Here is a 4,731-nt window from a genome sequence, read left to right on the forward strand (position 1 = left end):
GCAATGCATAAGGAGAGCAGTGACTGACGTCAGTCACTGCTCTCCTTATGCATTGCATGGCAGGCACCTATTGTTCTACACCCAATAGAATGTCTCTTTATTATTTATTATTCTTCCATCACCGTTAATGCGCCTCAAGTCCGGCATTATTGCTATTATTTTTATTGGGGATCGGAGTTACTATGGCAACGTAAAAAGTTAAAAACGAGCGAAATTTCCAACTGACGAAACCGCAGAGTGAGAAATGGAGTGGATTTTTGACCCTAAAGTAATTTTGAAATCGCTCTCATGGCTGCAAAAATTGCTCTATTGGTATGAAAGTCAGTCATGGCATGCCTGCTCCCGTAAAATGTTTTCAAAATTTCTCTAGGGCTGACAGTTTTCTGTCACATGCTTTCAGAGTGAAATCATGTGACAGGGTACCTTCAGGCACTCAACCATTCATTTTCAGACTTTTCTGAAAAATTTCTGAGCTCAGTGCACACCATTTTTCTCTCATCGCTGCTATTTCTGTGAGTGACCTACAGATGTGAATCGCGGTACTATTGGAGATGACAAATAGCCCTCTCATATGCTTCAAACTGTTTTTGGATCGGCCTTACGGATCCTGAACGGGAAGCAGTTGTTCGGACTGCTTTTTTCATCAAAACTGACTGGGTGTCTCAGAAAGATAGAAATCCTTCTCCACCTTTCTGTCTCTCACACACAGCATTTGGCTGAGGATTAATCGCTATAGCAACAGAACACAGAGAAAGGCAGAGCTGCTGGTTTGGACTACAAACCAGCAGCTATAACTGCCATAGCTGTAGTTCTGTCTATGGCCAAGACTCAGTTAAAACAGAGGCCTGAGCAGAAGGTCAGAACTACAACATGGTGGAACACTCAGTTATTACAGAGGAGGGATTTAGAACTATTTGCTATTTTAGGCATAATATAGTTGGATTAAACCAACCACTGTTACACATTGGATTAGTGTGGCCATTTAAAATGAAGCTTACTGAAAATTTCAAAATAAAAGCCTTGACAACTTTTACATCAGGTAATTGCTCTTGTGGGCTTTATGTGACTGGTTTAAACAAACCACTGTTACACATTGAATTAGTGTGGTCATTAAAATGAAGCTTACTGAAAATTTCAAAATAAAAGCCTCAATAATCCTCTCAGGTAAGTGCACCGCCATAGGCGGTGCAACAATATCAGCCTTTATTATCTGTTATTCTCATGATAGTGAACTGCCTTGCATAGCAAGGCAGTTCATTAACATTAGTACAAACATTAGCATTTCACTGCTCCCACTAGTGCAGTGCCTTGCGCATTAGCCATTTTCCTAAAGTTAGCTATTAGCTAGTTTGCTTATTAATTAGACATGTTTAGTATATTGACTGCGACAGACTGACGACCTGTCCAGGATGTACGCCGCCTCTCGCCCGGAACGTTAGCTGGAGATGGGCACCAGCACCCCTCCCGACCCCACTGAGGGACAAGGGTGTTCAGAAAATGGATGGATGGATAGTATATTGAATGTAGCATGACAAATTAAAACAACATGCTAGTCATGCTCCACATGCTACTGCCAGCATTTAGGCTAACATCAGCATTTTGGCTAATTTCAACTTATACACTAATTTTAACATAGTGAATGGCATACGTCCATGCTACTCAACATGATTGAGACTCTCCACATGCTTTTGAGTACATTGCAGCTTTTTTTTTTAGCATTGATGCTAATTTTTAGCATCAGAACGCTGGGTCCAAACCGACGAGCCCACTTTGGTATGCGCCGGTTAAATTTCTTCAGGAATTTTCTAGTTGCAAACTATTTTGCAGTTTTTTTTTTTTTTTTTTTTCTTTTTACAAAAAAGGTATATATTATTTTTGAAATGCTGTGTTTGCTTGTGTATTGTAAAAGTAAAACGCGGTGACTGCTCTATTACTATTATTTATTTATTTTACCGAACTTGTACCGTCCATTTTTTCAAATCAAACTCAACTGGGCGCGTGAAAGCTAACCATTCATGGCGTCATGCTACTTATGTCTCAATCCTGCTTTTTTAAAATGTCAAGCTGCAGTTGTCTTATTTGCTAAACATGATTTGATGTCCCGGTTGTTAACATAAAAGCAGGTGGTCATTTAACTTCGGTAAATATGTCAAGTTTGGGGTTTTAGAATATGGGAAATGTCGCCTGGAGTGGGGGGGTATTTAGAGGGGAGTATGGTGAGTTCGAACGACGAACGAACGTAAACTGGGGTGGAGGGGAACCGTTAGACCAGGGGACGACCGTCAGACTGGGGTGGGGACGGCTCGTGTTTCAGTCAGTGTTAAATTTGTTTCATGTTCGGTGCTCTAATCAGGCATGTTGAGATTAAGTTAGGTTGATAAACTGTTACAGTGGGTCAGAAGCTTCTTGCCTCATATAAATTGTAAGTCAGTGGATTGTACATGCAGATAGTTAATTTTCCTATTTCTGAAATAGGAATAAACATCACTGAGAGTAAATAAAAGTGACGTTTGCAAAGAATTTCTTCCAATTGGGACTTTTTACTGAAATGCCTGCTCATTATCGGTTATTGTAGCTTAGCTTAAAAACTATATAAATAGTACTGTTCTAAATTTGTTGTCAGAACAAATGATTTTATTTAATTGTTAAAAAAAAACACCAAATGATTGATTTAATTATTGGAAGACTTGCATGTGTTGGTGTTTATATTTCCTTCTCCTTATATGGTTATTTTGTTGTCTCTCCTCAACAGCTGCATCCAGACACTCCTGAACTTTTCCTGGCAAGCAACTAGGCATCTTTATAATAGGTGTGTACATTTGTTTTTGTTTTACTCAACCTGTTAAACTTTTAGTTTAAATTAAGAAATGTGTGGTGTTTTCTACAATACAGTAACATAGACATAACGTTTTGTTATGTGTCTTTCTAATAATGTCTAACGCAGCACTATGTAACTTATGATACTTTTTTTTTTACATATTTGTTGAAGTTGTCACTGTGTCCTGATATTGCATGAGAGATAATCTGTGAAAAAAATGTATCTCTTCTGTTAGACAGTGTTAACTGGATTCAAACAGTCAGAGCCAGGAGGCAGGTCTTAGCGTGTCAGTCACAAACTCTTGTGGTGCTGCTCATCCCACTTCTCCCCGATCTCTTGCTTTTGGCTACGCTGCAGCTAACAGAACCTGTCATGAATGTTAAGGATGAATGTTAAGGCTAGTTTGCATGGACACCGATGACAGTGGATAAACGGTTTTCCTGTAATGGTAAGTTGATTGACAGCGTGAAGAGGTTGATTGACAGCGCTAAGACTCTCCTCCTGTCTCTGATTGGTTGGTCGGGCCAGATGCCCGAACCTCCTCAACTGGCTCCTCTCAACGTGGAGGAGCAGTAGCTCTACTCTGTCCCTCCCGGATGACCGAGCTTCTCACCTTATCTCTAAGGGAGAGCCCAGCCGCCCTGCGAAGGAAACCCATGTCAGAATTCATCAGAATTATTCAATGTTGTTTGTGAAAGAGCAATTAGCAATTGGTGAGACGCTGATGAGCAAGGTGATATGCTGCTGTAATGTAATTTAGTAGTGTTTTGTAAAAAGTAAGTTTATAACATGAAGTGTTTCTGTGATAAACTTGAGTATCCATTCTCTTTTTTTTAGAGTTTTTCTGGGCTCAAACCCTGAACGAGGTCGACTGACACGTCGCCAACGAAGGTGAAGAAGCAGCTTTGCCTTCCAACCAAATGGCTCAAGTCCCTTAATGAACTGAATGACTGGGAATCCATGGAAAATTTGAGCCTTTTGAAGTTTAAATGTGATTGATCATCTCATCAAACCTGGTGCACCAAGAACCTTTGCGAAGCACAAGAACTGGTCAGAACATTTCAAGCTCTTGGTAACTGGACCTAAGAGTTGGATTAACCTTTTTTTGCAGAACATAAACATAAAATGGACTGTTTTGTTATGTTCACAGCGACTAGAGGTAATGAGAGCACACACTCATGAATCCAGTGTCTTCCACTGTTGTTGGCATTAGGCTGTGTTTATGTAGCATTTGATTTTTAACAAAATATTTATACCTGTATTTCATAAAAAATAGTGGTTGACTTTCGGCATTTATTTTGAAGTATGTTGGTCCTGTTTACAACTATGATTTTCATGTTCCAAAGCAATTTTTTGTATGTTCCATCTGATAGTAATAACCTAACAAAATTGTTTATTTGACTTCAAAGACTAGAGTCAAGACTGCTTTACAAAGTTAAGCAGTCTTGAATTCAATTGAATGAGTAGGTGTGTCCAAACTTTCGGTCTGTACTGTATGTTGAAAATTTGTATAGTAAAATGCAATTAATTAGTTGTGATGTACAGAAGATAAACATTAGCAAGCTCAAGAATATGTTTAGCTCTTAATATATAATAGTGAAGGTTAGTTATATAGACTAGATGACATGTCAATTTATGGTCTTAAATTGCAAAATAAGGTCTGCAAATTGTTTGTAGAATGGTTTCATTTTTATATCACTTTGCATGAGCTACTTTCAAAGTAAGTGTTTTGTGTTCTACAACTATGTTTCCTGTGGACTTAGAATTTAGTTTTGTTTCAAAATTCAATGGTCAATCAATGGTTTGGAAGACAAAAGTATTTGGAAATGTTCACAGCTTTTAAAAAAAAGTTTGTGAACATATCACAAAAGACAGTAAAAAGACAGAAAATTTCAGTTTTGCGTTAACAAAAT

General features: G+C 38.4%; 1 long non-coding RNA gene across 1 annotated transcript; it reads left to right on the forward strand.

Moving 5' to 3' along the window:
- The first annotated feature begins 1,935 nt into the window (after window positions 1-1,935).
- Window positions 1,936-4,228, forward strand: LOC106943700 (uncharacterized). Its single transcript, XR_001423990.1, has 2 exons — window positions 1,936-2,809; window positions 3,656-4,228. It is a non-coding gene; the product is annotated as an uncharacterized LOC106943700 (long non-coding RNA).
- Window positions 4,229-4,731: the final 503 nt, after the last annotated feature.

Source organism: Poecilia latipinna, unplaced genomic scaffold (genome assembly GCF_001443285.1).
Source record: "Poecilia latipinna isolate Pla-1442-1.1 unplaced genomic scaffold, P_latipinna-1.0 Scaffold5739, whole genome shotgun sequence".
In the NCBI taxonomy this organism is placed as follows: domain Eukaryota; kingdom Metazoa; phylum Chordata; class Actinopteri; order Cyprinodontiformes; family Poeciliidae; genus Poecilia; species Poecilia latipinna.